The sequence below is a fragment of the Episyrphus balteatus genome, chromosome 1, assembly GCF_945859705.1.
Source record: "Episyrphus balteatus chromosome 1, idEpiBalt1.1, whole genome shotgun sequence".
NCBI lineage: Eukaryota > Metazoa > Arthropoda > Insecta > Diptera > Syrphidae > Episyrphus > Episyrphus balteatus.
The window spans coordinates 86,717,733-86,731,879 of NC_079134.1; the positions used below are offsets into that span (position 1 = coordinate 86,717,733).

Genomic DNA, 14,147 nt, shown 5'->3' on the forward strand with positions numbered 1-14,147 from the left:
TGACCTCAGAAATCGGTGGCAAGCCTCCCGGTTTTGTATTGTTCCATTTCTAAGGCCAACTGAATGCTGGTGTTTTTGCATTTGCTTGTACCAGGAGTTTTTAGGCCTACCTTTATTTTTATTTCGTGTTGGAACGTTCTATGATATTGCTTTTTTGACGGGGTTCTCAGGATCTCTCCTTTGAACATGGCAATACCAACTGAGTCGGTCGTGTTCAATTTTTTGGGAGATGGTGTTTTTAACATGAAGGCTTCCTCGGATCTTCGTACTTCTAATTCTATCAAGCTTTTTTACTCCTGCTGTCATACGAAGCATCTTCATCTCAGCTGCCGTTAACTTACTCTCATACTTTTTGTACATTGTCCAACATTGTGAACCGTATGTGAGTGCTGGACGCACAACTGCGGTGTAGAGCCTTCCTTTCAGCTTAGGGGGCATTTTTCGATCACAGAAGATAGCAGAATTTTCCCGCCACTTCATCCACCCTACGCTTACGCGATGATTGATATCGTCATCACAAGTACCTTCGTTTTTTATCATAGACCCCAGATATTTAAACTTTTCACACTTGGGAAGCACTACACCATTCAAATAAATGTCAGGAATAGGCCTGTGTGGATCAGAAAAATTTAATTTTTTAATTGCATACCAATTTTTTTTTTTTTGAAAAATGTTTGAACTTTTTTTTTGTAAAAAAAATATTTTTTTAAAAAACCAGGGTAGCATCTACGAAATAGAGACGGGATTTTCTCCCGTTCCACTTGAAATTTTTAGCAGTGCGGCAAAAATTTCAATTAAAAATTACAAATAAACTATTTAGTAGAGTAACTAAAGCAAATTATTAGGGAACCGCCGAACAGCTCTGATTTTGACGATTTTTTTTTCAAACGTAGGTAATTAAAAATACTTTAAAGTCTATAGATTAAAAATTGCCGGTGTTGCCGTATTGTTTTTTTAAAATTAAAATTACATTTTTTTTAACAAAACCATTTTTTTTTGCTTAAATTTCATAAAACAAATGATAGCAAAAGATTCTCTAGGTAATTTAAGGAAAATATATAAAAGGCAGTAAGGGACAATCTTCCATCGTTTAAGCGATAAATGCAATTTTCTAACATTCTGACACAAAAAAAATATTTTGAACACAACGGCAACACCAACAATATTTTAAAATACATTTTTAAAGAGCCAGAAGCTCATTCTTATCTCTTAAATTTAAATCCACTAAATTTAATCAAGACTTTTTCAAAAAATGGTGCTAAAACTCAGAATTAAAAAAAAAATGTTATTAGAAAAATTTAAAATGACTTTTTTCCAAACTTAATTTTCTCAAAGACTGTGGTAAGTAGGAACTTTAAATTTTTGCTATTTAACTTTTAACAGTAAGGGTTATTAAATGAATACAAAATAATTTTATGTTTATATGTTGAACTTTAAAAAAAAAAAAAATAAGTTACATTTTTTTTCAAAACTTTTATTAAAAAAAAATCTTCGAAAATGAAATACTTTTTAATTTTTTTCATAAACCGTAATACATATTGACATTTCCTTTTATAATTTGAAATCATAATAAATGCGGCCAAAAAAATTTGAAAATAAATGCATTTTATATTACGACCAAGTTTAAAAAACGACATGTTAAAATTTTTTCAATAATTTTATTTTTTCAAAAATCTGAGTTCAATTACCATTCTTTCAAAAGCCGTTCATTCAATTAACTTTATTTTAATTTTACATATATGACTAAGCTTCTAGCTTCAAAAAAATGTATATTTGAATATTGTAGGTGTTGCCGTTGTGTTCAAATATTTTTTTTTTGTGTTTGAAGTCAATTAATAAGAAAATTGCATCTATCGCTTGAACGATGGAAGACTGTCCCTCACTCCTGTATATTTTTTTTTTTTCCTTGAATTTCCTAGACAATCTTTTGGCATTAATTAATTTATGAAATTTAAGAAAAATTTTTGGAAAAAAATTTTTTTTTGTTCACAAAAATCTTCAATTAAATTTAAAAAATCAAAACGACAACACCTGCAATTTTTAATCTATAGACATTAAAGTATTTTTAATTACCGACGTTTGAAAAAAAGATCATTAAAATCTAAGCTGTTCGGCCAGGTTCCCTAATAATGCCAATTTTTGAGCTTTAGTTACTCTACTAGTTATTGGATGAATAAAACATAACTTTATATTTAAATGCTGAACTTAAAAAAAATAAGTTAAATTTTTTTCAAAACTTCTATTAAAAAATGTTCTTCGAAAATGAAATACTTTTTAATTTTTTTCATAAACCGTAATACATGTTGACATTTCCTTTTATAATTTAAAATCAAAATAAATGTGGCCAAAAAAATTGAAAATAAATGCATTATACATGCATTATATATTATATGTATATTACGAAAAGGTTTTAAAAACAACGTTTTAAAATTTTGTCAATAAGAAGTCAATATGTCAGTCCCATATATTTTTTTTCCTTGAATTTCCTAGACAATATTTTTTTTTTTTTTTTTTTTGACGGGAGGAAATCTTCAAAAGACACTTGGCAGTATTCGACACCAAGTAGTGTGGGACTCTTAACCACTAAAACCACCTCTTTATCAGGACCAATCTTGAGAGATCGACATCAGATTTTTCTTTCTTAACTTTGTAAAATCACTTTGAGGGAAGTTTAAACTTTTAATACTTTCCCATGTTTTTTTAGACCATAAGCTCATGAGGCTTGGTTCTTCTTAAGGTTTCTGGTATTCAAGACGGACACCATTTCAGAATTGGTATGACATTGCAGTCTCTGATTATGGGATACAGCGTATTTTTTAACAACTTCTGTAACCGTTTCTATTTGTAAGTCACGATGTAGATCGCTATTTCTTATGTACCAGGGTGCATTAACTATTCCACGAAGGACTTTGTTTTGGAATTTTTGGATGATTTCGGTATTTGTTTTCTTTGTACAGCCCCATAATTGGATACCATAGGTCCAAACAGGCTTTAGTACTTGATTATACAGCATTATTTTGTTTTGGGTTGATAAATCAGAGTTGTTACCAAGTAACCAGTACATTTTTCTATATTTCAAGTTTAGTTCTTCTCTTTTCTTTTTGATGTGCTCTTTCCACTTTAGCTTTGCATCCAAAGTCATTCCAAGGTATTTGGCCGTATTGGCGTAAGGTACAGCTTGATTATCAATGAATATTGGAATATTGTTTTTCTTTTTATTTGTAAAGTTTATATGTGAAGATTTTGTTTCATTGAGTTTGATACGCCATTTTTCGGTCCAATCTCTGACTGTGTCGACGGCATATTGCAGCTTTACTGCTCCCCTAGAGACACATTTGTCGGGTACCAAAATTGCGGTATCATCTGCAAAAGTAGCCATTATGGTGTGATTCCCAACTGGGATATCCCTTGTGTATAGTAAATACAGGGTAGGACCTAGGACACTTCCTTGTGGTACACCGGCTTCTATTTTCTTCAATTCCGAATATTCTTGATCGTACCTTACTCTAAACAATCGGTCTGAGATGTACGATTTTAATATTTCATAGTACTGTCTGGGAAGATCCCTTTGCAGTTTGTACTCAAGTCCCTCATGCCAAACCTTGTCAAAGGCTTGAGCAACATCTAAGAAAATAGCTGAACAGACTTGTTTTTCTTCTAATGCTTTTTCTATTACATCCGTTATTCTATGAACTTGGTCTATCGTGGAATGTTTATTTCTAAAGCCAAACTGATGTTTTGGGATTAACCTTCTTTCTTCTATAATTTTGCTAAGTCTCTTCAGAAGCAGTTTTTCAAAAACTTTTGCCATAATTGGTATAAGCGATATTGGTCTGTAAGACGTCACTTCTGTAGGTGGCTTACCTTGCTTGGGTATGACAATAACTTCAGCAATTTTCCAATGGTGTGGGGCATACCGTTGCTTAAGGCATGCATTTATTATATATTGGAGTTTTATGAAGGCTTTCAAAGGCATTTCTTTCATAACCTGAGCAGTAATAAGATCGTAACCTGGTGATTTTTTATTTGATAGTTGATGTAAACACATACTTTTTACTTCTTTTAATCTTACAATTGGTATTTCACTTTCATCTATCTTATCAACAAGCTGTAAGCTATTTTCAGCCGCGTTTGTTGGGTATGGCTTAAAAACATTCGCAAGATGCTCCGCGAAAAGGTTAGCTTTTTCTTTTGGGTTACCGATCCATTTCCCATCTTGAGATTTCAAGGGAGAGTTTAGTAACTGCGGTCTTTTCAGGCGCTTGGCTGCTTTCCATAGCGAAAAATCGGTTGAAGCATCAGTCGTTAAATTCTTTAGGAATGTACTGAGTGAATCATTTTTGAATTTATAAATTTGTTTTTTAAGATTGTTGCTTATACGGTTAAACGTTGTTTTATCATCTGGAAATCTAGTATTTTGCCATTTTCTTCGAGCTCTTCTTTTCTCTAATATCAACTCTCTTATCTCTAAAGGATATTTTATTTCACTTTGTCTTCTATTAGAAAATGTTGGAGTACTTTCTTCATCGGCCTGTTGCACATCAGCAATAAATTGTTCCACTTCATGGTCAATTTGCTCGATTGTATCCATGGGAGATCTTAAATTTATAAAACTTAAAAGCCTTTCTCTAAAATCACTCCAGTTTGTTTTCTTATTTACAAGCTTTGGATTACTTTTTTCTATTACTTCCGATTCACTTAGTGATAGAATCACTGGAGTATGATCTGATGACAAGTCATAATTACCTTCGACACTAACGTCATTTCGTTTGATTCCTTTAGCTACGAAAAAGTCAATAAGGTCTGGTATTTTGTTAGTATCGGAAGGCCAGTAAGTAGGCGACCTGGAGGAATAGAATTCGCAATTGTATTTACGGCCTGCTTGGAAAAGTCTTATGCCTTTAGTTGATATAAGTCTTGAACCCCAATGGGTGTGTTTCGCATTGAAGTCTCCACCAACAAGAAAGTTATGCCCAAGAAGATTTAATAGATCTGTATAGTCATCTTCTGTCGGGGAGCGCCTTGGTGAGCAGTATATAGCTGCTATCTTAAACTCTTTCTTTTTCATACCAATACTAATAGTTGTTACTTGCATATTTTCATTAGTAAGCTTGGTTTCTTCATAATGTTTTAAGCTTTCTTTTATAAGAATCGCCGATCCACCTCTTGCCTTGTCAGCTGGATGTGGAGCGTGGTAACATGAATAGTTTTCTATTACATTATCTAGACTTTGTCCATTGGAGAAGTGAGTTTCAGACACCAGGCAAATATCTATATGTTCTAGATCTAAAAAGATTTTTAATTCGGATAAGTGTTGTAAAAGACCGTTTGCATTCCATGTAGCGATTTTAAGTGTTCTGTCCATCATTGTTTTTTAAGAGTGACTTTTTCGCTTAACTGTTTGATATTCAAATCCTGTTTATCAATTCTTTGAAGAACGAGGTGTAGCATTTCTTTTATGGAAGTCTCTTCATTCTTCCGCACATTTTTTAGAATCTGAGAATAGGCTTTATTTTCATCGCTTTTACTTTGAACAGCTTTTTTAGGCGGTTCATTCTTAGTATTGTTTTCAGCAGTTAAATCGGTATTTACTACGTTTCTGGGTTTGTCTCTAGCAGATGTATTTTTGCTTCTGAACTCTTGGATTTCAACTGGGCAGCCTCTATAGCTTGCCGGGTGATTACCCTGGCAGTTCACACATTTTGCTTTCTGATCTTTGCTCATCGGACAATTTTTAGTTGCATGTTTTCCTTCGCACTTTACACAAGCAAACTCGCGGTTGCAGTATTTTTGGGTATGACCAAAAGCTTGGCAACGTTTGCACTGCGGAGCAACTTTAGATTTTCGGAGCGGTTCAATTTTAACAGCTATGCCCAAGATTGATCTTACTTTATAAATCTCCTCGATACTTTGTTTACTGTCAAAAGTTAGCATGAAGAAATAAGTTGCTTAGTAAAAATAAATATAAACCAATTCATTATTGTTTGGTCTTGAATACGAACTAGGTGTTTTTCTTTACATTAGAATAATTCCAATTCCTTTATTATAACCAAAAAATCATGTTTTTATTCAAAATAATTTTTTTCCCATCATTTTAAAAATTCCATTTTAATTTTATTTTTCCGCTGACTTACAAAAGTATAATTAAAATGTTTGAATTGTCATGAAAACCAAACGTCTTATTTCTTAGGTCAACAACTCACTAAACTCGTATCCTGGAAGTGAGTTGAAAATAGTTAAGAATCGAAGAATCGTGACTATTTGACACTTCAAAAGGAGTCTAGGAACGATGTCAAATAGTTATAATTCTAACTAAACAATAGACGAAATGGTAACGGAGTTACGAATAACAGAGTTACGGGCGACAGAGTTACGGCCGTCAAAGTTACGCGAAACCGAAGTTACGAAGAACTAGAGTTACGAATTCTAAAGTTATGTTAAGCTATGACATGTCGTTTTTGGGTTGACAACAATTGCGAGGAACGATATGGAATTATGGAAACATAAATAAGAGAATATCGATTCTCATTGGTTATTTTAATAGATTTTAACGAAAATGGGTGTGGTTTAATCTTTTTATGCAAAAAACAACCCCATTCCTTATTTATTTATTTGACACAGGATAAGTAAAAAATCAAACAAAAACCCCACCTAATAAAAAGAATTCTAATATACCTTTATATTTGCCATATGGGCAGGTCTTTTGTGTCATATTTATGCACCTACCCAACTATCAGAACTTTATGTTTTTTTGGTTCGTTAAAAGATTGTCACCCCAATTGCTATTGTCAAATATAGTTGATGAATATTAAAATTTAATAATTGAGTTTAAAAAGACAACGAATTTCAGTATTTATCATCAATTAATACCTGACAATTGCAATAAGGATGACAGGTAGATACCTATAGGAAAAAAAAATATAAAAAGGAAGTAATACAACCACCTTTTTCGATGGAGGTCAGAGGCCAACTAAAAAATAAAACAAATTTAAGCAACAAAATGCTCCATATAAAGTGTTCTTTTTTGGTGGGAAGTGGAAGTGGGAGCGACACACAGCATGAACAGGGCTGCCACCTTACTCCTTTAGCAGTAGATCTACTGCGTTTTAGCTTAAATGAAAATCTACTGCGCAGCAAAACGACTCTACTTCCCTTTTAAAAATTTTAATAGTACCTAACCAAAGTTTGATTTTTGTGCATTTTAAATACTGAGCCACGTTCACTCACTCTAAATGTATTCACTGAACAGTTCAAATGCAGCCCTATCGTGAGTTTTACGTGAGCAAAATCCCAAACGAAAAATTGAATTTCACTTGTGACTTGTGAGTTCCGGGCGAAAAGTTGTTCATGTTCGGAAAACTAGCCGTATTTTTAACTCTTTTTCAGGTAATTTGAGAAGTTGTCGACATCTTTTTGCTCAGTTTTATTTTGGCTTCTGGTGAAAAGTGAAACTCGCAATACCTGTTAAGATTTCGGGCGAACAAAATGATGTGAAATGGCGTGGAACCGAAGATAGAGCTGTTTTGCTTTTTGTTTTACTGCTGAGCTAATTTTTGAGAAAACTTCTTTAGTAACGTAGTGATTTGAAAAAAGATGAAACGAAAAAGCGACACGAAAAATCAATTGATCATAACTTTTTTGTTTTAATAGATAGATGAATGAAATTTATACAGTAGAATCAGCGCTGCCACCCCAAAGATAATTGAGCGCAGTATATTTCAAGAAAAAGCGCAGTAGATTGCAATAAACCGCAGTAGATTTTTAAATATACAAACAACATTCAAAGCACAGAAATATATTTTACTACAACACATAAGTATAAACACAATAGACGCTACCAGTAAATCTTTTTGACATTTCTCGTAAAAAAGTAAATTTTTTCTCCAAAGTCGCAAAAGAAGTATAACTTTAAAAAGGCAAACTCCACAATATCACCCTAAGCCTAATGGACGGGAACAAAATAACGATGATGTAAAAAATGCCGTATTAATGTCTAAAGAAAGAAAAATATGAGGTAACGAAATGATAGTTTAAAAAAAAAAATTTGGTTGTGACAGAACTTAATGTGTAGTTTAGTTCAAATTTTGACTACTGGTGGCGCATTTTAACTTTCAAGTGCAAACGCAGCGAAAAAAAAAACCCAAGGAAAAAAATACCATATAAAATTCCCTCGTTTGAGAATGTGCAAGAAAGGGACAAACAAATTTTTTTCACACTACTATTGTCAAATCTCATGTGGCATTAATAAATTGACAAGTTCAAGCAAGTAATAAATTAAAAAAATGGCGGTTGTTTTTCGTTTTGCCAACATAAATTGTTAAATAACAAAACATTTTTAATTTAAAAACAAAACTATAATACCTAAATATGATTGAAAAGTGTTGTTTTAGTGAAAGATATTAATCTAAGTGATAAAATGCTATATTTTTGTGCGAACATTGAACATTGTTGAATGTCGTCTTCCATAGGATAATTGTTGTTTTTATTTATTTGTTCCCAGAAATACTCAGATTTGTCATGTGACGGAACATGGGACGTGAAAAATTAATGCTGATTCCTGATTTGATTGTTTGTACCTACTTTGTTTGTGAAATTACAAATTTCATTAAATATTCCATTTGTCTTTATATTTACAAAATGGTGGTCGATTCAAGACTGAGTTTGTATTTTTTCGCATTCCCATGGCTAATCTGAATTCCTCTGAAAACAAAAATGCAATGAAAAACAACGTATAAAACCTATGGAATTCAACAATGTTCACACTAAAAAAAAATGTATCACTTAGAATAATACCTTTCACAAACACAAAGCTCTTTGATCACGTTTATTATATTTTTGTTATAAATTAAAATTAGGTATTTTGTTGTTGAAGAAATCATATTAAAAAAACGAAAAACAACCTCCATTTTTTTTTGTTATTTTGCTATGTGCTTTAGTTGTCAATGTACAATGTCAGTTTTATACTGATCAAAGAAATTCTTTTTGAAGTTGTACTTTTTTTCCGGCGCTGGCGCTCTGGGTAGAAATGGCGCTAGTTGCTAATCCCTTTGACACTTCTTGTCAAAAAATAAATTTTTACTCCAACGCCGCAAAAGAAGTATAACTTCAAAAATCATGTGTGCAATTCACAAGTGGTTGAAGTGAAACCTTAAAAATCATTTTCCTTGCAAAAAAAATGGAAAAAATTTTACTTTTTTTTTATTCATTATTATTTTTATATGACAACCTACAATAAATTTTATACCATCTGAAAGCTTATTGTTTCAGCTCAAAATATTTATATCGACCATGTCTATACAACATCTACAAAAAGAGCTAGAATTGTTTTAACCCAATTAGTTTTCATAAAAAAAGCAAAACAATCAAGCTCTTTTCTCTTCTAACGCCATTAAATCCATTTTTTAAATGACAACCTATAACAAATTTTATATCATTATTATTTCACCTTTTATCATATTTCAATCATATTTCTAACATGCCAACAAAAAAAGGAAGAATTTTTTTAAGGCAACCATTTCGAAATTTCAAACTGAGATAACGGTACTTTCTACACTGGTGGTTGGTCATCGGCAACAGATCTTCACAGGTGTTTTGAGGTAGAGCACGTACCATTATGTGCGATATATCAAATGAAAGGTATTATTATCAGCATGCGTATTAAAGCACATTTTTTATGTGCTCTAGATCAAAAGATGTAACGTGTTTAGAAAAAGAACATATTTTCACCAGAATTTTGAATATGAAATTAATTGAAATTTTGCACAATAATTTATTCAATTACCTATCTACTGCAGGGCTGCCACCTTACTCCTTTAGCAGTAGATCTACTGCGTTTTAGCTTAAATGAAAATCTACTGCGCAGCAAAACGACTCTACTTCCCTTTTAAAAATTTTAATAGTACCTAACCAAAGTTTGATTTTTGTGCATTTTAAATACTGAGCCACGTTCACTCACTCTAAATGTATTCACTGAAAAATTCAAATGCAGCCCTATCGTGAGTTTTACGTGAGCAAAATCCCAAACGAAAAATTGAATTTCACTTGTGACTTGTGAGTTCCGGGCGAAAAGTTGTTCATGTTCGGAAAACTAGCCGTATTTTTAACTCTTTTTCAGGTAATTTGAGAAGTTGCCGACATCTTTTTGCTCAGTTTTATTTTGGCTACTGGTGAAAAGTGAAACTCGCAATACCTGTTAAGATTTCGGGCGAACAAAATGATGTGAAATGGCGTGGAACCGAAGATAGAGCTGTTTTGCTTTTTGTTTTACTGCTGAGCTAATTTTTGAGAAAACTTCTTTAGTAACGTAGTGATTTGAAACAAGATGAAACGAAAAAGCGACACGAAAAATCAATTGATCATAACTTTTTTGTTTTCATAGATAGATGAATGAAATTTATACAGTAGATAGGTAATTGAATAAATTATTGTGCAAAATTTCAATTAATTTCATATTCAAAGTTCTGAGATAACGGCGAAAATATGTTCTTTTTCTAAACACGTTACATCTTTTGATCTAGAGCACATAAAAAATGTGCTTTAATACGCATGCTGATAATAATACCTTTCATTTGATATATCGCACATAATGGTACGTGCTCTACCTCAAAACACCTGTGAAGATCTGTTGCCGATGACCAACCACCAGTGTAGGAAGTACCGTTATCTCAGTTTGAAATTTCGAAATGGTTGCCTTAAAAAAATTCTTCCTTTTTTTGTAGGCATGTTAGAAATATGATTGAAATATGATAAAATGTGAAATAATAATGATATAAAATTTATTATAGGTTGTCATTTAAAAAATGGATTTAATGGCGTTAGAAGAGAAAAGAGCTTGATTGTTTTGCTTTTTTTATGAAAACTAATTGGGTTAAAACAATTCTAGCTCTTTTTGTAGATGTTGTATAGACATGGTCGATATAAATATTATGAGCTGAAACAATAAGCTTTCTGATGGTATAAAATTTATTGTAGGTTGTCATATAAAAATAATAATGAATAAAAAAAAAGTAAAATTTTTTCCATTTTTTTTTGCAAGGAAAATGATTTTTAAGGTTTCACTTCAACCACTTGTGAATTGCACACATGATTTTTTTTTTTTTTAATTGTGTTGTAGTAAAATATATTTCTGTGATTTGAATGTTGTTTGTATATTTAAAAATCTACTGCGGTTTATTGCAATCTACTGCGCTTTTTCTTGAAATATACTGCGCTCAATTATCTTTGGGGTGGCAGCGCTGCTCATTGTTATGAAAATAAAATAACCCTATATATTTTCAACTTATTTATAAGTGGGGGCATGAATTTTTTTTTATACGTTTTTAAGAGTCCATTCAACGGACAATTCAATAAAATACATAAGTTCTCACGAAAACAGACGTTTAAACAAACGGCAACCATCAAGTCCAACTAATGTACGAATTGGTTCTTATAAAAATGTTTTTTATCAAGGTCAATAAAATCTGTCGACAAATCAACGGATGCGACGGTTTCTATGCCTTGGCCCTTTATGTAGGTGAGACGTCGGAGGCGTTACCGGAAAATTTTTTTTCTAAAGTGCCAATGTTAACAACAGGTGCCAATTTGGGAAATTTCGTGTCTCAAACATAAAAGTAAAAACAAGTCTGAAGACTAAAGACATAACTAATGAGAATTATTAAGCGCAAAACTAGTAAATTTATTTAATTATAAAAAGAACTTAATGAATGGCCACACAAGACAGTATTCGATAATGGTATGTTTGCAAACAAAATTCCAAACCCGTACATCAACGTTAAGATGCGGAATTTTGTTCATACACTTCACGTAGGTACCGCATACCATTTCGGTGTGGCGAGCCCTCAAAGTTTCATAGAAACATAACAAGTAAATAAAAGCATCAAGGAATTAGTTAGTCCATACATAGGGGGTGCGACATAAGGTCAAATTAACTAAATGTTGTAAATATTTTATCCTTAATATACATTTTTCTAGAGTGGCATTTCAAGCCATTACAGAACCACAGTACCATTTAATTAAAAAAAAAAAAAAACACCAAAAGTACACGACCGTTCCAATTCGGCAAAGCTACGGTCGGATGTGAATGGTTTTTTATTTTTATTTTTATGACTGCTCCTTCCTTCTCTTACATCCGCGATCCATTTTTTGTAGAGTTGGGGAAACATTGACCGGCCACCACCATTGTTCTTTCTCAATAGTTGTGCATTGAATTTGTATAATGTTATGTATCTGCTTTTATTTGTCAGTTATTGTCAAATTATTTGTATAATTATGAATTTGTTAAACAAGGAAAGACTATACAACGAGTTAAAAAAAATGGAGTTTCCCCTACAAAACAGAAACGATTGAAATAGAACATTTTCATCTTTGGTTTGTTTTTGTTTTTTTAGTGGTTCCCTGACCTCCGTTTAAATAGGTTGTGGCGTCACATTTTGTCACATATTATTCTATTCAATATTACAAACAAAACAGAAATGAAAAAAACAAACGTCAGCAAATTGTTCCCCATTCAATAATTTCTTCTGAGGAGAAAAGAGGGCGGGAGTGTAATTTACTGGCTGAATAAAATGGTGTAGCTGTGGCTGTAGCTTGTAGCGCAAGTTGAAGAATTCTCAACTTTTTGCTCAGCTGCCGCCAACTTTTATTGTTGTTTCCCTCAGTAAAATTTTGACAGTAGGTACTACAAGCTACAGCCACAACTACACCATTGTATTCAGCCAGTTAGACCAAAGCTCAGTGAATGATCGCAACTTCAATGATATAAAAGACCATTGCACATCAATTCTCCACACCAAAATAACGTCTGTAAAAAAAAGGGGTGGTTTGGTTATTATTTTAATATAAATAATAACAAAGTGGGCATTACAAAATACGCTATGAATAATTATATTAATTAATATTAATTAATAGAAATAAAAATACGTAGGTGCAATATTAGTTGGACAAATAAGAAGTCAATTTCAATTATGTCCCCCAAACTTACATAAGTATACTTATGTTTTTTTTTTTCTATTTCAACGTTTTTGCGATCTTCTCACAAAAACAAAACCATATATGTATATCTATACCTATCCAATCAAAATTTTACAAGATTAAATAACACCCATTTTCGCTTTACTCATTTAGTTCTGACCAATGAGAAAAATGTTAATCTCTTGTTTGTATTTCCATAATTCCATATCGTTCCTCGATATTGTTGCCAACCCAAAAATCACATGTCGTAGCTTAACATAACTTTAGAATTCCTAACTCTAGTTTTTCGTAACTTCGGTTTGGCGTAACTTTGACGGCCGTAACTCTGTCGCCCGTAACTCTGGTATTCGTAACTTCGTCGGTTTCCCACAATAGACCATTTAGTTCAATATTATAAACATAAGTAAAATAAAGAACGCACCTCTGCCCTCGCTTCATGGCCACCTTCCTCTAGAAACGCCAACCACCTTATTAAAAATTATCCGTCATTCAAAGAATGATTGCAATTTAAAGGTCAAATAATGATATTATATTGATATAAAAAATTCTATTATTTTCTTCTTTAGGGGGTAATATCTAGTTGTCAGTGCAAAAAACCTTCTTTTTTGTGGATTTTTTGTGAAGAGGCATTTAATTATATAAACATAAATAATACATATTCATATTCATATAGCAAATTTAATGTTTTAAAATAATTCGCTGTGTATTTAAGAAAATATTGGGTTCCGTTATTTTTGTAGTAGATCTCCTAGACGACCTCCAAAAAAAGGTGTCTGTCGGTGAGCAAGATATCTCTGCTCCAAGTCACTTAAAATTAAAAAAAAAAGATTCATTGTCAGGATAGACGAATGCAGGTAATGAACGAAGGAATAGTCAAAATTTTGATTTTTGACAAAATGGCGGCTTCCCAAAGAAAAAAATCGTTGTTTTCCACGAAAATTTACACTTTAAAGTGACTTTAAAAATCGAATTATTGCCAAAAACCTTTTTCCTTCGTTCATTACCTGACAAAAGTATCTAAGAAAATTGTGTAAAAATGTTAGGCCGATTACTCCAGCCGTTTCGGAGAAATTTTGCTCACCGCCATATACCTTTTTTTTGGAGGTCGTCTAGGAGATCTACTACAAAAAATACGGAACCCAATATTTTTTTAAATACACAGCGAATTCTTTTAATAC

The 14,147-nt window shown here is 32.1% G+C and overlaps 1 protein-coding gene across 8 annotated transcripts in view; it reads left to right on the plus strand.

The window, feature by feature from the left end:
* The window catches only part of LOC129906893 (muscle LIM protein Mlp84B-like), a 387,782-nt gene that overhangs the window by 166,924 nt on the left and 206,711 nt on the right, over window positions 1-14,147 (plus strand). The window lies entirely within an intron of this gene.